Consider the following 20201-nt stretch of genomic DNA (forward strand, 5'->3'; position numbering starts at 1 on the left):
TGCTGGACATTTCCCACTGTTCCCCTTTGTCATGAATACCCAGACAGGAATTTCCGAATACCGCTCTGTCAGAGCACCCTCTAGGGGCTGAGTAGGTGAACCTGCTTAGTGAAAACTGAAACTTGGTCTAACATTTACACCCCCAACATGTTCGCATTGCCCGAGCACCCGTGTTTCGTAACTCCGGTTTCAGACACGCCGCACTGCACTCCTTTGAGAAGCAGAGGATGGCTGTCAGGTGGGAAATGTCAGGGCTCTGAGAAACGCAATGGGTGATCTGTGAACACACACACACACACACACACACACACACAGAGTTAATACTGGGCACCAGCCTGAAGGAAAGAGTGAAATGAGGAGGCTGTCAGCCTAGTTGTTGCTTCCTGTAATTCTGAGTCACCTGTGAATTTTGACTTCATAGGTGACTCAGAGCCAGTAAGTAGTTCAGTGAGTCCAGTTGTCAGAGGTTTGGGGCGTAGTGCCCCGGACTTCCCACTCCTCACCAGGTCCAGCCTCGCAGTCCACTGCTGAAACTTGAAATGCTGGCAGTGCCCAGAACTCTGTTGGGACAATGCAAATTGTGGAGAAGCAGTGGGTGGAATGCCTTCTGAATGACAAAAACACCTATGGCCCAAAACTAAAGGAAATGTGTGCAATGAGGACTGTGCTGCAGTTAATCACCACAGCTGTATTCTTTTCCTTATATGCAGAGAAGCCCAAGGAACCTGGGGAGTCGGGGGTGGGGGGAGGGTGGTGGCGGGGGCAAGGCAGGGAGACTCCAGGCCCAGACCTCAACAGAACTAAAAATAATGGGTGTTTGCATTTGTTGCGAGGCCATCTTCCCTCAGTCGGGCTCGCCACAGTGTTCAAGCATGGTTTGGCCAACAGCTCAGCCTTTTTTATTTGAAAATACAGTTTACTTTTCCCTGACACATACTTACTTTCTGGAATGCTAAGGATTGTTTCTGCACCTGACCCAGTGACTCCTTTTTAAGGACCCGGGAGATGCAGTCTATTTGGAGGCAGTCAGTGGCTATTTTTGAAGTGGGGGTGCCTGGCTAGTCAGGATGCATGATAAATAAGCTGCTCCCAAGACTGACTGAGTTCTTAGCCCCGGGGGCTGGGGAAGGGGCTGGGGAGGCAGGGGCAAGGTTCCCCTTATACTGCACAGCACCCTGCAGGCCACAGATGAAATGAGGTTCCTTTAACCCTGTAAGAGGACCCTGGGTCTCAAGCCTGGCATGCTCCTTTGCTGAGTTTATTATTATGTAAATAGAGCAACAGTGCAGCCTTTTTAGAGTTTTTGGCAAGGGGTAACCCTTTGTCTGCCAAAAGGTAGGCTCTAGCTTTGCCTGCCAGCCCAGTCTGTGCAGTAAACAGTGGGTGACCTATAAGCCAGCCAGTCAACTTGCACATTGCCTTATTAGGCAGGCGGAGAGGGCTGGTGTCTGGGGACAGCCCCGCAGAGCCGTGGCAGTGGGCTTGCGTCTTGTAAGGAGCCCAGGAGCCCAAACCCTGGAGACGTGGCCTAGTACTGCTCAATTAATTCTAGTGCGCTGTAGTGACAGGAATGTGCACTCTCCTTGGTGTGAATGGGAAACAGGAGGCGACTTCCCACAGGACAGAGTGGCATATCTCATTTTCTAGGGCTTTGCTTACTGGGTGGCTTGTTCTGTCACGTCCTGTGCCAGGGCTTATTCTATGTAGTATGGACTTTATCAGGGGATGGTTAACCGTTTCGTTCTAACCCAAGATGTCTTAGAGACTCTTAAAATCTTGTTTGTGTTTCACAGTAAAGTCTTCCTGGTGCTGAGGCCGTGTGTGGGTAGAGAGGAAATCTACCCCACTCATGGGGTAGACCAGGCAGAGTCCTAGCAGCCAGGGGCCCCGGAATGGCGCCTGTGCTAAGTGACCTTGGACAAGTCCCTTCCATTGCTCTCTATAAAATGTAGGGTTAGAGTGAATGAGCTCTGTTAATTGATCTCTCCATCCAAAAAGGCATTGTAAATTTCTCATCCAAAAAGGCATTCATGACATTCTCTCTTCAGCCTCTTTGTTCTCTTAAAATAATAAGATTTAATGAGAAAACGTGGCGGATGATGTGGAGCAGCAACAAATTGCCACACCATAGAAGAGCCCCAGGATCTTAGCAGGCTCAGCCTGGGTGAGGAATTTATGTGGCAGTGAGAAATGACAGAGAGCTTCCAGGCAGATTAGATTATGTACCTGTGATCTACCTTTAAATACGGTGTTGGGAGATGTGGAAGAAACGGTGACCACTGTAGAAATTGATGAAGAAACATATAAAGGGATAGATACATAAGTCAGCAAAATGGAATATTCCGATGCCCTCAGTCCAGGGGGATGGTGTTGGGCTAGTTGCCCTCCATCAAGAGTTGGCGGAAACAAAGAATTTGTCCTAATTGTATGGTTGTGTCTGTAATGTAGAAGATATTTGAAAGAGAAACCTGTGTACATTTTGATATTGAGAAATGACCAAGGATTCTTCCACCCATGAAATGAGTTGATTTGCACATAAATCACAAATTCTTAAGCTAAATGCATATTTATTTTTCTCCAACCATTCCAATAAATGTGATCATCAAGATGCAAAAAAAAAAAAAAAAAGATTTAATATGTGTTGCTGGTTAAGAGCCACAGCTTAACATCCAAGGGAAAATCTGCATGCTTTTAGGCCGAATCCATCTTTACTCTTTTGAGTTTTTTCCAAAACTTGAGACCTAGCTGGAGATTGGGAAAGTCTCTTTACTGAAGTTTTTGTTCAGATTTGCTCCAGTTGTTGAAGTATGTTATGGCTCACAAACCAAACCTGGAGGTGAGACAGATCCGCAAATGGAGGAGGAGCCTGAGTTAGTCGTGTGGCAGGTGAGTGCACACTAGTTCCTTTTTCATTTGAACATTCATGCACCTGGTGCGGTCGTTGGACAGCCTACCAGGCAGGAAGGCATGCAAGGCAGCTCCTTCTCAGGGCCCACCACCATGCCTGGTAGGTTCTCTTCTCCCTCCAGGAGCCCTGCTGTAGCAAACAAAGCTCACCTGCTCTTTCTGTGAGCCGGGATGGCTCCCGCAGCTATGTGTCCTGGACCTGCTGCCGTGGGAGAGGGCATCTGAGGGGCTGGGGGCTAGGTGTCTGTTTTGACCTTGTTATCTATCTTCTTTTAATTGCCCTGGGTCCGCTTTTTGTCATTGAAAGAAAGGATAAATTCACTTTTGGCTTTCTGTTAAAGAAATCCTTCCCCCCTGCCATGTTTTAAAAATATTTTGCCATCTCTGTTGAGTGCCTGGCTCCCCAAGGTATGCACAATGCCTTTGACTTACTTGTTCTTATCACATGAACTTGTGGCCTGGAGAAAGGACTTGTTGCCTTGGTGCTGATTGCCACTGGGACTTTATAAGACCCCTGAAACTCATTGCAAAGCTTGTTTTGGCCAGGGGGAAAATGACTGCATTTCAGGTGTTAACGAGAAAAGATTAGCTGTGTGTCCAGGACAAGCAGGAGCAGAGAGAAGCCTCTGTAGTGAGTACATTTTCTTTGTGCATCACAAAGATGTCAGGAGCTGAGAGGGGCTTCTTGTTGGAACAGAGACTATGAGTCCCTCAATTTGAAGCCACCAGAGTCTACCGCGTTGTAATTTCCAAGTCTCTTGCTTGAATTTTTTCACATCCTAGTTATCCAGATTGAGGAAGTTAGAACTCTAACAGATAGGCAATCACATTTTCCGATTTAATTTTTAAATATGTCTGTAGCTTTAATGATAAAAGATTATTTGATTTTGAGGGATAGTCATAGTTTTTGGAAAGTTAAAATAACTTTTGCCTTTTCTGAGGGGAGGAAAATTAATTAGTCACTGACTCAAGTGGATGATTCTATTTTGACTGGTAGTTTTCTTTTTTTAAAAAAAAAATTATTTTCAGAGAGAGGGGAAGGGAGAAAGAAGGGAGAAAGAAGGGGAGAGAAACATCAATGTGAGAGAGAAACGTCAGTTGGTTGCCTCTTGCACTCCCTCACCCAGGGACCAGGTGCAACCCAGGCCAGTGCCCTGACTGGGAATGGAACCGATGCCCTTTCGGTTCCCAGTCTGGTGCTCAATCTGTTGAGCCACACCAGCGAGGATGATTCTCCCTTAATTACTTTAGTTAGTGATTGGCTACAAGGAAGCAGTAATAACTGTTTCACTCCAAATCAGTGGGAATGTAAAAAGTCATACGATAGCTCACAGTTGTCTAGGCCACAACAGTTTACATACTCATTTGCATGCATTGTCATGGTTAAAATGCTTCCGCTCTTAGCATCAGGTGTTTGGGAAGTCGGAGGAGGGAGGAGGAGAGAAATGTTCTCTCTTCTAGGAAGGAAGTTTTTGCAATGTGTGTTTCAATTCTGCTGTGCTCTTGCTCGGTCTACAGCTGGAGGGAACTGTCTCTCGTTTTACCCAGGAAGGATTTATCTTATATGAGGAAGACAAATATATGTACTTGATAGGATAAAAGGAAGAAGTGGGGAAACCTCAAAAGAGCCAGTGATGACAAGGTGGAAGAAGACCTTGGTACCATGTACAAAACTCTGTCCTTAATGCATTAGGTGATATTCTAACCGAGACTGCGACCTCACTGAGGGCAGGCACTCCTCCAGAACACTGATGCCTGGTGTCTGACCTGTCGTAGTTGCTCAGCGAATCCTGTGTGAGTGGCGGGGGTACGATGTGGAGACGGGGTGACTGTACACTGCAGAACGTTGGACAGGGACAGGTAGGGGCCCGGGAGAGGGGAGGGGTGAGATCAATGACATTTGTCTTTTGCATAGTGGGTTCAAGTGGACAGCTGAGTATGTAGGAATATTATGCCAATAACGAAAGATGTCAGCCTCCGATTTACATCTCCTCCCAACACTGAATCCCCTGTACCTTACATCCCTGGCAGTCAATCTGTTTCACTGCTTCAAGTGGCTGTGACGTGAGGGCTGGCCCACCACACCTGATAATGGAAACAGAAGCCCACCAGCTCTGTGCCAGCCGTGGACCAGGTTAAGGGATCACAATAATGAGTTTCTTTATTCCAAAAAAAAGTTGGCTTTTATAAGCTTTTCACTCTACTGTCTACAGTCCCAGGTAAGAGGCAAGCAGGCCACCTACTAGGAAATGCCTAGGCTAGTGAACCCACATTCTTGAGAAAGCATTCTCTCCTGTCACAGGACCACACAGCAATACTGTATCGCAGCTTGGCCTCAGGGTGGGAAGAGAAACTTTCTTTTTCTACTTGGACTTCCACGGTTCTTCTAGGCAGGTGAATCTCCTCTTTTTGGGAGACTCTCCCTTGCTTCCTTCCCACCACTGAAAGGGCTGTCCGGATCCCGTGTCAATTCCTTCTGAATATGGCCCACCACTTAAGCCCCCGTCTCCTTTCAGCATCATTCTTATTCCATCTCTCATGCTTATGGCACCTCTTCCTCCTGGCATGTCTGACCCTGCCCTCTCCATCCACTACTAGGTTCTGCAGTCACCTTCGCCAAGAAGGCTTCCTTTATCAAGCTTATGTGCCTGATTCAATTTTCCTGCGTCTTCATGGACGTAGTACATGAATGGCTATACTAGTGGGTTTTGAACCACAGGGCGTTTGTTTCATAAGCACCTGGGGTAGGGAGACCTTCATTTTTAACATGCACCCCATGGGACTTTGAGGGGCACAAAGTTTGATATCATTGACCTTGTACCACATATTAAATTTGCTCATAAGTACTAACATACTTTTCATCATGTCAACAAGCAGAATAGAGTCTGTCTTTGACTTCCGTGTCATAACTTCCCCATGCCAGCCACTCTGTGAGCACACAGGCTGCTTTCTCGGTGACTTTTGTCCATTCTAAAGGCCGGTGTGAACCCGTCAGATCTCCTGACCTTCCTCTGCCCTCTCTGGTCAGTCAGCAAACACATCGGGAGCCTGTTCTGAGACTCTACTAGGGGGTTAACATAGTAACCTCATGGAATCAGTAGAGGCATTGGGAATGGTGAGTTGCTGAACTTGTCCTGGGTTTTCATATTGTTACTGTTGTTGAAGTTGCCATTGTTGTTTTTATTAAGATGCCCTTCTGAGGAGAAGGAAGCCCACAAATGATATTATTCAAAGCTCTTTCCTTCAAGTCATCCAAGTAAAACTTTAGAACAGCTATCAGGTATCAACAGCCATTTCATGCAGTTACTTGTCTACCATCTGGATTTTTAGACTCATAAAAATCCTCATATCTGATGATTCAGTATTTCCTAGCTTTCAGTTCATGTGAAAACCATCACATAGTAAGTACAGAATGATTGGAGTTGGCAGGAGCCTTCTCAGACCTCCCTGGATAGTTGTAATGCGCTGGCCCCTTCCCACTGACGGGGTCCCCTCAGGGAGGGGCCTTGGGGCCTGGCAGCCGAGAAGATACAGCGCTCTGTACCTTATGCCCCAGGATTCAGCTCCGGAGTTTATACAGCCCCGCCTGAGGACAGGCTGATTTGTCAGATCGTTGTCGCAGGGCCCGGTGTGTGTTGGGTTGTAGCGTGTGTCAGAATTCCATTCCTTTTAAAGGCCGAATAATACTCCGTGGTCTGTGTATTTCCATGTAGATTTTGAACAAAAAGTTAACCTTTGTCTTTCTTTTTTTCTTGTTCTGAGAAGTGGCTGACCAGCCTTTCTTCCTCTAAACTACCTGCGTTATTTTCCCCGGGGATCATTAGCTGTAGGTTCAAAATTGCCCAGAAGTTAAAATGATGAAAGATCATTTTCACTACAAATTTTGACATGGCTTGTTTGAACATGTATTTTAAAGATAATAAACAATAAGTCTTTAGGAGCTGGGATCAGCCTTTTCTGTAAAAATCATTTCTGACAGCAGCATGGCGGGCCTGGCTCTGTCATCACATCTGATAAAGACAAATCTTTAAGCGTCGTCTTCCTCACGGAAAGCACCTTTGCATTTTCATCTCCACTAGGTGGCCTGTTTTAGATTACCTTACGTAGCAATGCAACACACAACTTTATTTGCAGACTTGTCCTGGAGATTACCACTCCCCAGAACTCACACAGCATTTCACAGTGCGCACAGGGGAGCATCGCACTGAAGTCAGGAATTTGGACTGTCAAAGTAATGAGTATGTGATAAAAGGAAAATGAGAAGGGACTCAGTGGGATCCCCACCGGCAGGATTACCTCATGTCAGGCAACTCTGCCCCAGATTAAGAGTCTGCCCAAATAGAATCCGTCAAAGAAAATGAGAATACCATTTACAGCTGCTTCTAGCATACAACATACTTCTTTACTGGGCTATAAAAATATATCATTCGCTTTGGAATTTCAGCCCAGTCATCCATCACCTTTAGTAGCTTACAGCAGATGTCATTAAAATTGTTCTGTGGCTCTTCTTAATTTTAGAAATGAGCCAACAGCTCGGAGCAGTATTCGGACAACTGTTAGTCGTAATTCCCCGCTGCCAGTACCTCCTGCTTCCTCGTCAGCCCACCTTCCTGTAGTGTGGGACAGCCTCAGTTGCCGTTCCGGGAGCACAATAAGGAGACACAAGATGACACCACACAGGCCTCGGCAGGGCCGTGCCGCGCAGCCCATAAGCCACGGGTCTCCTCGTGGTGGAGATCCAGGTGTGGGTTAGGAAATGTGCTCCGCTCTTCGGGGTGCTTCCATGTCCTTTCCCTCGTTTGATGGTGTCTTCCCCTGCATGTCTACACCTTTGATTCTACTTTGGCTGCTCAGGGAAAGGTGGTTTTGCCTGTAGAAACACATTTTAAGTGGTCATTCTAGGCTTGAGTGTTTACCCGAGATCACACCATAGCCCAGTCTTCTCACCTGCACGTGGGGGTGCTGTTAGGGCTCCCGCAGGCAGGCTCTGTGAGGACTGAATGAGCTCAGTGCCCCAGAGCACTGACATCGTGCGCAGGCTGGTATACGTCAGTGAGGGCTTACCCTGGTCTTCACTCATCACAGCAGGTGTGGTGGACAACGGCTGCTTCCCTTTTCCTAGGCTTTGCTTCCGTTTGCTCCTCCATGAGAACGACCCGCAGAGCACAGTGCTCTTGCGTTGGGAGGATGCACGTGTGTTGTCAGCCGGGGCAACTGGTGGGATCGGCTTCTCCGTGTCGCCTCCACGTACTCCGGAGCCCCAGCTGTGCACTGCACTGCACTGTGCCTGAGGGTGTGACACCTTGATCCTATGTCATCTACACCCTTAGCTTTTGACTTTGGCGATTTAGGAGGTGGTCCCTCTTACCTGGACTCATATCGACATTGTTCACAGTTGGACTGCAGGGTTATCTTCCCTCTCCTTCCCGTTCCATCATGTCCCTGGCAAATCTGACATTTTCTCCCCATTCCTCCCACACACCAATATTTATGTTCCATATTATTACATCACACTTTAGGAAAGACAAGACTTTAGTGGGAGTCTCAAGTGAAAGAAAGAATGGTAATATTTTTCCTTTATGCCTCCTGTTGAAGAAATAGAAATGGCTTATTAAACGTACACTGTGATTAAAAAAGAAAACTAAACTAAAGGGCTTGGCTGAGGATGAGGTGGGATCTCAGAATGAGGAAGAATAGAGGTGATTCCATTGCCTGTCTGCTTACGTGATTCGTTCATTCTCTCATTCACCCAGTCTTTAGAGTCCGTGTTCTGAGTCAGGCACTGGAAACCAGTTCAAGTCAACGTGGTCTGAAAGTAGGGTGTAAAATCCATGCAAATCATTGTGTGATAGTGATGTGATAGTACGATCTCCGGTTTTCAGAGAAGATTAGTCCATTATTGTATGTGGTCATTCAGCACACACTCACTGTAGGCCTGCTGTGCACCAACTAAAGATACAAAGACGGACATACTCAGGGCCCTGCCTCCTAGGCGAGGAGGAGCGAGTCAGAGGAATCGTGATCTCACCTGCCCTGGATCCCACAGTTGCATCACCAACCAAGTGACTTCCCATGAACTAGTTACTTCTCTAGTCCTATGTTGCTTCATCTTGTTAATGAGATGCTTTTCCTAGTTTCTCTTTAATGTTCCTTTTATCAGTAAAAGAGTCGGTGTCTGATTATTGCATAGTTTTCTTGTAATTGCATTATCACTGCCTGGGCCCACCAGCTACAGGTCACAGGTAAAAATAAACAGGGAGCTCCAGGGTTCCTGGTGCTGCATGGAAGGAGCTTGGAAGTCACTGCCCCCTCCTAACAGCAAGTAAAAAGCTGAACAAACTGGAAAATCACCAATGCATCTTGAGTCCAGAGGGAGGAGAGGCCACAGGGCAAACTCCTGCCCCCAGAATGGAGAGACATTCAAGCCCATACAGGGAGGCATGGCTTTCCTGGGCAGAAACCCTCAGGTAATAGAATGGAGCCAAGGTAGTCTCTTCAGCACATGGTGCTGGAATGACTGGACAGCCATATGCAGAGGAATAAGACTAGGCTGGGCCTTAGACCTTTCACAGAAATTAACTCAAAATGGATCATATACTGAAACGTAAAACACAAAAATACTGAAGTCCTAGAGATGACATAGAAGAAAACCCAGAGGACCTTGGGTTTGACTATTACTTTTCAGGGACAACACCAAAGTCGTGACACACGAAAGAAGTAATTGGTAAGCTGAACTTCATTAATATTCTGTTCTGTTCTGCAAAGGACAATGTCAAGAGAATTGGAAAAGCCACAGACTGGGGAAAATATTTGCAAAAGACACATCTGTCAAAGGACTGTTATTTAACATATACAAAGAACTCTTAAAACCCAACAGAAAGAAAACAAGCATCCCAATACTAATGGGCCAAAGGCCCGAACAGACAACTCACGGAAGAAGATACACAGATGGCAAATGAGCACATGAAAAGATGCTCCACATTATTCGTCATCGGGGGAATGCAAATTAAAACCACAATGACATACTGCTGCACACTTATGAGAATGGCAAAAATCCAAAACACTGATATCACCAAGTGCTGGCAAGGGTGTGGAGTAATGGAACACTCTCAGCCTTTGCTGGTGGGGATGCAAAATAGTACAGCCACTTTGGAAGACAGTTTGGCAGCTTCTTACAAAATCGAACATACTCTGCTATACAATCCAACGGTCACACTCCTTAATACCCGAATAAGTTGAAAACGTATAGCTACAGGAACACCTGGGTATCAGTAGTTATAGCAGCTTTATTCATAATTGCCAAAACCTGGTAGCAACCAAGATGCCCTTCAATAGGTGAGTAGATAAATAAACTGTGGCACATCCAGACAATGCAATATTATTCAGAGCTAAAAAGAAATGAGCTATCAAACCACGAAAAGACATGGAGGAATCTTAAATACACATTACTAAGTGAAAGAAACCAATCTGAAAAGGCTGCATACTGTATGATTCTAACTGTATGACTTTCTGGAAGGGCCAAAACTATGGAGTCATAAAATGATCGGTGGTTACCAAGGGAGGGTGGGTAGCTGAAGGCAGAAAACACAGGACTTTTAGGGTAATGGAAATAGCCTGTGTGATATTATAAGGGTGGACATATATCATTATCCATTTGTCTGAACCCACAGAAAGTACACCACCAGGAGGGAGCTCTAAGGTAAATTGGGCCATGGGTGTGTCAGTGTGGGTCCATCCTTGGTAAACTACGTACCAGTCCGGGGAGTGATGTTGATCGTGGGGGAGGCTCTGCATGTGGGGGTCGGGGGTTCATATGGGAGATCTCTGTACTTTCCCCTCGACTTTGTAGTCAACCTAAACCTACTCTAAGAAAATTATTTTTAAGAGATGATAATATAAACAGGGGCAGTCAAGTAGATACTACTTAATGTAAGAGCTATCTCAAATAGCTCTTGAGTTAAGAGCTATTTGAGCCTCAAGTAATATCTGCTTTTTCTTTTCCCACAATTTCACTCGTATGTTGTTCACAAATCTTGGCTATGGGGTTTGGCTCCCTGTTAGGTAAAATATTTCATTTAACCTAGCAAAGCAGACTCAGAGCAGCCTCCATTGCTCCCAGAACATCAAGAGGTTCTGTATGGTTTTTGCGGTTTTTTTGCTTGTTTGTTTATTTTTAGGAAAAGGAGGAGTTGTTTTGACTCCCCCGATGATGGCTAGGTGCAGTGCTGTCTGCTTAGCGGAAGTCCGTGCTGTGCTTTGGCCGCCGACATGACGTGGTAGCATCATCAGTGCCCCATCGCAGAGCCAGTCTGCCCCAGCGTCCACAGGCCTATGTTCTGCTTACAATCTGATTACAGGGTTCGAGCTGTTCCAGCCTGCAGCCTCTTGCTTTGCTTTTACTATACTCTCAAGGGCACAAGTGCCTGATTGCTCTAGCCCTGTGCTGGGAAAAATCTCATCCCAGTGCTGCTTAGAGTGGCCGAGAGCTGTGGCTGGTTGAGAATTAGCTGCAGAACGGGCTCTGTCACTGAACTTTGTGTGTGTGTAGCCATGATCGGAAGCCCAGGGTTCTCCAGCTACTTGGGAGCTTTCAAGTTATCTCAGAAACAAGGTAAGGCAAGAGAAATCGAAAATGCACTTCTGAGTATATTTTATACCATAACGAATGGCTAGAACCCCCATTCTACCTTGCAGTCTCCTGCATCCAGTTAGTTATAAGGTTTTCTCAAAGGACATTTTAAATATTTAATTGAGTTTATAAATTAGCTTATCTTGGGATTGCTGAAAAATGTGATTTTTTTTCTGTTATAACTTAAAGATATTACTAAACCACTAAAGCCTTTATGTAGGGGAAAAAGAATGCCAATTCAATTGGAACACGCAAACTTTGGATCAAGTTCTGAACTTAAACTATTTTTCTAAACCAAATGCTATATATTAAATTATTTCCAGTAGGCATGGGTGAGTGTCTGTCTATTAAATCTTCATGTGAAACAGTTTGGAACAAAATGTTGTCTTTTTAGTGGCTCCCTTTCCAGTACAGAGAAAAATATATGCTCCCAATTTAACCACTGAAGTGGTGTCACAGACTCAGCTCACTGACTGAACAAGAACGAATTCTGAGGCTATTCTGGACGCCACATTTGAAATTCAGCCATTGTGTGCACAAGTATTTTCTAGCACAGATGCACTGTTGGGAAGTGATCGGAACAGTTCAAGCCTCAGGTTCAGGAATTTTCTTCTCTAATACTCGATAGCTGTTGAACTGAGTTCTCTTTTCAAAAAGTATGTGAGAAGGTATTTGTCTAATTAGGAGGAAAGTCTAGATGTCTAGCTGGCAGCGTGCTTTGCGTTTTATGATGTTCCTCTGGTCGTCAGATTTTCGGATTCCAGGATCCTGGGTGTTCGTTGATGGATAGCGACGTGTCAGCATGTGGTATCCTTTTACCTCCTTTTCCTTGGGCTGCTGACCCCAGATAGTACCCAGGGAAAGGCATTTCCACAGGGGAAGGTTTCCATAAGTGGTCACTTGTGGTTCCCTTGGTGGACAAGGGGTCGCTGTGCCAAAAGCTGTAAAACAGATTACTTGCCATTAGACTGGTTATAAATTTGTCTGCACCTGGTTTTGATTAACTGGTTCACTCGGATGTGTGTCTTTGCTGTAAGGGATTGTTCCCAGCTGGCATTACATAACATCTATTTTGTCTTCAGAAATAAATAAGTGGTTTATTTGATGTGTTGTTATTGGTTAGGTTTTAATGAAGGCAGTACCATCTCGGCTAAGCACTCCCCTGCTCTCCATCAGCTCCTCACCGCGCCCCCACCCCATGCAGCCTTTCAAACCACCTCGAATAAGTCAGACTGTGACTGTCAATATTTCTGGTTATCTTGGCCAAAATTTTTTGACTTTTTGCCCCTCAATATAAGGATATAACTATATTATTTAATATTTAGTTGTTCTAAATTATTCCTGTAATTATATGGATTTAAATCATAGCAGTGATCTATGACAGATTTTTTTTTTTTTACCCACAGATTATATTCACTTTCTTTCACTTGGAGAAAACCAAAAAATCTTGCCTATGTAAAATGTATAATGTCAAATTTGATTCTTAGACGGTGTCATTTTTTATTCATTATTCTTGTCTGGTTAATGGTTTTCTTTTTCTTAAATTCTATGTTCAAGAGGAGTTTGAAGACTTTTCTTTCCCATGGCTTTTTAAAAAACCTATTGTTCAGCTATCTCAGTGTTACATTGTTTCTTTCCCCTTAGATTTCAACAAGAGAAACGTAAGGTTTGTTGGATTCCCACGGCAAAGGAAAGTTCCAAGGTAAAGTGCTCTTTGCTCAAGGACTCTTGTTTGGAAGATTTGTAAGAGCTTTTTAAATTATCTCCTAAATGTCTAATTTATGCATTTCAGTCTTTGTCAGTATGTTTTCTCTGCAGAGTCTGATTTGTTAAAATAAGTGAAGCAAGCTAACGTGACAGTGCTTCCAGCCGGCAGAGATTCTGTTTCTGTATTTCATGCTGTTTCTGAGCACTATGTACAGAGCAGGATGTTGACGTCTCTATAATTGCACTCTGGTGAAGAGCTCTTTTCTTTCTCATACCTGCCTCTAAGCATGGGGTGTCCTTCTGTAATCTGCCCATCAAGTGAGGGAGCATGGGATTTTTTTAAGAAAGTTTCACCTTGTTCTTCCTCCCTTTCTCCCTTCTTCCTTCCCTCCCCCCACCCATCCACCCCTCTGTCCACGTGACTTGGTGCCGGCTCTCTTACCTGTCTGCACCTCATTTCCCTTGGCTGCAGAATATTGTGGGTACTAATTTGATTTACCCAATGTACTAAAACTCCATGGTGCGTCATCATTGGTATAAAATAATGTGAAAGTTAAAGTTTGTGGCAAATAAGATAGCTATATCTCAGGAGCTTCTTAGATCACTCCCCCTAATAGATTTTGGGTTTTCAGGTGGAGGCACAAGGCTATCATCCCTTACACACAGGTGTGTATCGCAGCCTACACTCCCTTGTGCTGGTAGGACCCAAACCAGTCTACACCTAACTCCACTCAGATGTTCTTGTTCCTAATGTTTACGTGTGATGTGATGTTTTTTTTTACTAAAAAGGGTTTGCATTTCAATGGCACTGGAATAAACAGTTGTCTAACTTCTGTCCTCATCAGGCTGAGCCCGGCTCTGCATTTCAAGTGGCAGAGCTGGTCTCATGAGCGCACAAGAGGGCATGAAGCCTCGATGAATTTCACCCAAATGTTAGTGTCAGGTTGGCCACAGTGGAAATGAGCCGGGGTCATCAGGGAGGTTGTTTTATTTGACTCGGGAAAACTTACTCTTCCAGTGCTTGACCCAGTTTCCCCTATTTCTAGTCTTTGCCATGTTTTTAACGGGATAGAAGGCTTATGTTTTACTTTGTTCAGGCTTTTCTGACAAAACCCCATGCACCGGGTGGCTTATAAATAACAGCAGTTCACTCCTCACGGTTCTGCAGGCTGGGAGTCTGAAACCAGGGTGCCGGAATGGTGGTTGCAGAACACCACGTTCTTACACCCTCCCTTGGCTGAACAGTCTAGAGGGCTCGCTGGGCCCATAACTGCACTAACCCTGCTCACGAGGGCTCCGCCCTCATGGCCCAGTCTCTGCCAAGGGCCCACCTCCTGATGTCATCACCTTTGGGGGCTAGGGTTTCAGCACGGGAATCTGAGGGGACACAAACAGTCAGACCACAGCTGCTTAGTTCCCAGTGTGTCCCTAGCAGGTTGGCTAGGCTCTGATAGTGGCTAAGAAAAGGGCATACATGGGAAGGGAGACAGGAAGGTATTACTTATTGAAGGATAGGAAAAGCAGAAAGTATGAAGGTCAGACACTCCTGTGGAGAGTGGCTCAGAGGAACACAGCTGTTCTAACATGCTGGGTATTAGTCGGCGTATACCTGTGAAAGCGATGGCCTGCTTGCCAAGGAACTAAGTGTAAATGTGCTGGAGATATAAGAACCTGTCTCCTTCAAGGAAATGGAGTCAACCAGAGACCAGAGGTGAAACTACGAGCTAATGGGTTAGGGATTCCCATGTCTTGTAATTTGAACTTCAGCAGGAGAGGGAACAGATTGCAGGGGAGCCTCTCACAGCGTGGGTGCTAAATAATCGTTGTACTGGTAGATCCTACGTTTTGTGAGAGGTAGAAGGTAGTGACAGCAGGATATACCCTGCCCTCACTTTAATGAAATTACCCTTTGTCGCTACTGCAGGACATTAAAGTAGGTTACTGGGACACATTTTTAAAAATTATCACAGAGGCAGGGGGCAGTCTCAGATTATGGAAGCAGAGGGAAGGAGGTGGAAGTATTAAAAAATTAGTGAGAATGAGCACTATTTCAGAGGAGATGAAGATAGATTAAAAAATGCAAAAGATACCTCTTAATATTAGACACTTCTAAAATAATAATTCAAAAAAATTCAGACTAGCATTTACTTTAGTTACATAAGGGAGATGGTTTATATAGAAATGTGGGACCCTTTGGTTGAGCTGTGGCAGCCCACCAAGGCCTGCAGAGGTTGTCGGGGCTGCGATCCCATCTCACGGAGGGGAAGACGGGTGAGGAAGAGCCTGACTCAGCATCAGGGCTCAGGGCGTGAAGTCAGCTCTCCTGGGAGTCTGGAGCAGGCCCTGACAGTCACGCTGCCCTGGTGCCCCCGACTCAGGAAAGTGAGAGCAGGTGATGTTAGGGCTCTTTCGGGCATGTGTGTTTCATCAGCCCTTAGTGATCAGAAGGGGTTACTCACTCACAGCTGGCTCAGAATCCTTTACCGGTTGTCTTGCCTGCATTTCCACTGCGGACTGTGCCCTTGGGCATAGAAGCCCCAGGGAAGAGACATAACTCTTCAAAACCTGGTTCGTGTAGGCTTGAGGGGTCTTGCTTTGGTCACAGCTTTCGTGACGTTCAGAGCCACGCTTTCTTACCCATTCTCCTCATTCTTCTTATCCGCTCATCTGCTTCCTCAGAAGTTATCCATCGTTTAGTGGGAATGACAGAGACAGAGGTAATAGGAGCAACAGGAAAATATGAAGACAGCCACACGGATTCTAATAATAAAAGTTTACCTTCAAGGTGGAGACCTAATGGCGGAATATGCGTATCATGCCGATGTTTTCATTCACGTATGCAAGGCGAGCAAAGACAGTAAGGAGAGACGTTTTCCCAATCGCGCATTCTAAAGATGAAAGAAGGAAATGAAGGGAGGGAGGGAGGGAGGGAGGAAGCTTATAACTGATGTTCTTAAATATATGCCCTTCTAATTATCCTCAGTATTTGTCATTCTTTTTGCCTCCACCATGTCAACAGTAGATAAAGTGTGTACAGGAAATACTTCAGCGTGAGCTGTAGCATGTGTTGAAAGTGTTTTATTGTAGTTATTCATTCAGCACGTATGTATTGATTTGCACAACTGCTTGTACAAATCAACAATTTTAGTAAAAATGAGATACTTGTAATGTGTTCTACAAACAGGAGAACAGGATACAATGTGAGCGAAAAACAGAGGTGTGTAATGTAGATCCGGTGGGCCAGGCAGTGGGTCAGGGGGTTCTTCCTTCAGGAGATGACCTTACCCTGAGGCCCAGGCCAGGAGAGGACTCAGCCAGGATGGGAGGAGAGCCGGAGAGGAGAGCATTCAGGGGGAGGAGGTGCATTTACAGGGAACCTTGTCAGAGAGGCGTGAGAGGCGTTCCTGCCAGCGCTGGGTTCTCCATTGGTTTCCACCGGCTGCGGGGGCTGTGCCGTCTGCTGGTGCTGGCACTGTCCGCGGCTTGTTTCAGGAAAGCAAGTGGCTGTGGAGCCAGCGGCTGTCGGGTGCCCACTTGTGAACTCACCCCTGTAAACGTCCAGCAAAATGTTTAACTCAGGGTGATGTCTCAGTCTTCACTAGTGGCTTTATTAAGCTTTTTGATAAGCAGGAAAAGGGAGAGGAATAGAAACATGCAGATATTTATTTTTGAAAATAGGAGATAATAATTGTAACCCAAAGTCAATGGCTTAAGAAGCTGAATATTTCAGGGATTGCATCATTTTGTTTTAATATAGATTTTTCTCCCTGAGATTTTAGTTTCCCAAAGAAAGTGCAGAACAGTATGAAGATATTTAAACAATCAGTTTATCAATCAAAATAGCATGTCGTTCCTTAACTAGAGCACATTTCAGCAGCTATTTCATTCGTTAGGTTCACATTAAACGTAGCTCTGGATAAAACCCTGAAAGGGGTCTTTACTGCACTACAGTTCACTGTGGAGAAGTCAGTGCCGATTCTAAGTTTCTCATCGAAGCTGATGGTGTAGGGTCTTTTTAAGCCATCCGGAGTGTGGTTAATAAACACTACTTATTCTCCAGGCTTCTATTAAATGATATGAATACATGGCACTCCTACTTATGAATGGAAGTCATACTACATTCATCAGCAATAACTAAGGCTTCTGATGAACTTGGTCGTGGGAAGATGGGGTGGTGTGCCATGCTGTGGAATGTGTGGAAGTTCCTCAACATTTAATTTATATGTGGGGTATAGATTATCCATGTATCCCACTGATACAGTATGCACAGCACCTTCCTCTGTCCGTCTTGGGCCTCTGTGAGGTGCACCTGCAGAGCACAAACACCAGCGGAGGAAGTACACAGGGAAGGCCAGCTTCACATTGAGTGCGTTTTCAGGCCAATGGGTCACCTCTCTGGAGGTGATCATATCATGGGGGAATATCAGTTTTCTGGCTTCCTAGGTTGGTTTTCTTCTGTCGAGTCAGGCGACTCCGTGGCCCATTCGGGGCATATGCCCACGGGAAACCGCGGAGTTGGGCGCACAGCGGTCTTGGGGCCCCAACTGCGCGCAGCGTCAGAGCAGGCGCTGGATTTGTATCTCACGTAGTCTTCCAGCCAAATGTGCGTTCTTGGGGAAGTCACTTACCAGTGTCCTAGTCTGTAAACCAAGGATAATAGTTCGGGGGTGTGCTGGAGCCGGCTCACGGTGCCCATCGCAGCCAGAGTGCCTCTCTTCCAGTTTGGAGCTCGTGGTGGAGAGTGTTCACACTACCAGCTAATGATGCGAAGCAAGTGGTTTTGGGGGCGGGGTGGGGGGGGAGGTGCGCAAGAGGAGGCAGGCAGTTGTTAGACATTTATCAGAGCGGCACTTGGCTCCTACCTCTCAGCGTCTGGTGAAGGTAACTGAGGTAACACACGGAATTCGCTTAGCACAGCAGGAAAGCGCAGAGCAGGTGCGCAGTCCCTTTATTCTCCTCCCCTTTCATTTCCTCTGTGTTTCTTCCCAAACACATTAGACCTTTCACCATGCTGTTATTTCTTGGTTGTTGGGAGGCATTCGTTACTTTAATATAATTTCAAATCAGGAAAGCATGTATCACCTAGACAAGTTGCCGATTTTCTGAGGAAGAAAGTGTAGCACAGAAAGGTCAAGTGATTAATCCAAGCCCAAACAGCCACTGGCGGCGCTAGAACAGGTGGTCCGTCTGAATGATGTTTTTCCCCCATGGGCCATACCACCAGCCTGTGAATGCAGTGATTTAGTTGTACCAAAAAGTCATATTAACATAACTGTAAGTAAATGAAAAAAATTACGTTAGTTCCCCCAAATAAAACTTTTTTCTTACAATCTATGTACACATATTTGATTATATATAGCGGTAGCATTCCACTATTTTACATTCTGCACATTTTTACTAGGTATCACATATCTTGCTTTAAATCGACAAAGCATTTTATTAATGGAGAAATTTTTAGCTTTCAGAAAGAGTTCTTGCTTGAAGATAAAGAACAACTTGCTAAGTGCACAAGAAGAAGTGATGCTAAGCTTTTAACTGCACTTCCTAAAGGTAAGACTGATTTCTAAATGGCGGACCAGTGTCCCGGGCATCCAACAATTGTGTTATCTGGTTTTCTTTCAGAATTCTTTACCTAACCTCCAGCTGGGATTCTCCTTGCGTCCCTTTCTGCCTCATCCAAGAATCAACCTCAATTAAGAGACCTCTATTCTTGCATTTTTTAATCCTCACCTTTCTATGTGTTCCTTCCCTTGCATTTTAAGCACCCACAAGTTTTCCCTGGAGGCTGAGTGGGGAGGTTATGAGAGGGTTCGTAGACTCAACCCTACCTTGTCTCTCCTAGCTTCTCCCATCTCGGTGAGTCCTGCTCATGCACCCATTTCTTCTCCCCCCAGCCTCTGCCTGGCCTCTTGATGTTTTCTGGTGCTGTGGCATTTCCGCTTAGTATCGGTAGCTCCCATCGAGCTACACACTGCACCACGAGCACCGACCGTCTCTTCTTCATCTCTCTTCTTCCCCAAGTAGGCAGTCGTGTTTGGTGAATTAGTATTTTCATTAGTGAAAGTGCACATGCAGTAAAATATTTTCGTTTGCTATCAGCCGAGAACCCCTAGTTTTGCCTGTGCCGTGATAGGAATATACACCATTTCAGTTCATCCATTCAAAGGCTTCTGTTGAGGCATGAGCTTAAGAAATACCTTTCAGAGCACTTGGAATTTGGTTTCACTAGCTTCTTGAGCAGTCATCTAAAAAATACAGCTCCATTCTCCACTTTGGGGATTTAAATAAATAATCGATACTCTTTGGTTTAAATCATCCTTGAAAATATTTTCAAAATAAGTGCTACCAGCCATTAAAGTTTTATCACCATAATCTCACTAGAGCTAATCTGTTAACTGGGAGGCTATCATTAGCCAAGCTCCCGCAGCAGGCAGCGGGGCGGAGGCACCATTATCATTGTACCCATGTCTTCTAAACAGGGACATACTCGACATATTAGACACTGAGGGCAGGCACACCTCTGCCTCTAGTCACTCTGGTTCCTGGGGAGCCCAGGTGAGAGAGAGACTCTTCTGAAGCCAACAGTCTTAGCAAAAGTCAACCTAACCTAAATTTTAAGGTGGCTATCATTTAAAAGTAAATTAAAAACAAAGCTTGTATCTCTGAACACAATCAAAGTACAGTATAAAAGCCATGCACACGTGTGTGTGTCTGTGTGTATGTGCTTTTGACTCATGACTAAAAATGACCACTCTAAAAAAAACAAGTGGAAATTGAAGCAGTTGAAAATTACATTCCATGTATTCATACCCCCTTTTTTGAATTACTTTGACTCAGCCTTTCAAGAAGTTTGTGGCCCCCGGGCTGACAGTGACTTCTCTCTCCCACCCCTTCCCGAATTTTCAATAAGAGCCACTCTCAGATGAGCCTCTGTGAATTCACATGACTGAGGAGGCGG

General features: G+C 45.3%; 1 protein-coding gene and 1 pseudogene across 4 annotated transcripts in view; both read left to right on the plus strand.

The window, feature by feature from the left end:
* Positions 1-20201, plus strand: part of SVIL (supervillin) — a 156963-nt gene that overhangs the window by 49092 nt on the left and 87670 nt on the right. For all 4 annotated transcript variants that reach the window (XM_045182714.3, XM_045182719.3, XM_045182722.3 and 1 more), the window contains exons 2-3: positions 13181-13238; positions 18702-18793. The gene's annotated coding sequence lies outside the window, so the exon portion shown is untranslated. The remainder of the gene's footprint in view (positions 1-13180; positions 13239-18701; positions 18794-20201) is intronic.
* LOC128780766 (U6 snRNA-associated Sm-like protein LSm3 pseudogene) lies at positions 148-18755 on the plus strand (annotated as a pseudogene).

This window comes from Desmodus rotundus, chromosome 4 (assembly GCF_022682495.2).
Source record: "Desmodus rotundus isolate HL8 chromosome 4, HLdesRot8A.1, whole genome shotgun sequence".
NCBI lineage: Eukaryota > Metazoa > Chordata > Mammalia > Chiroptera > Phyllostomidae > Desmodus > Desmodus rotundus.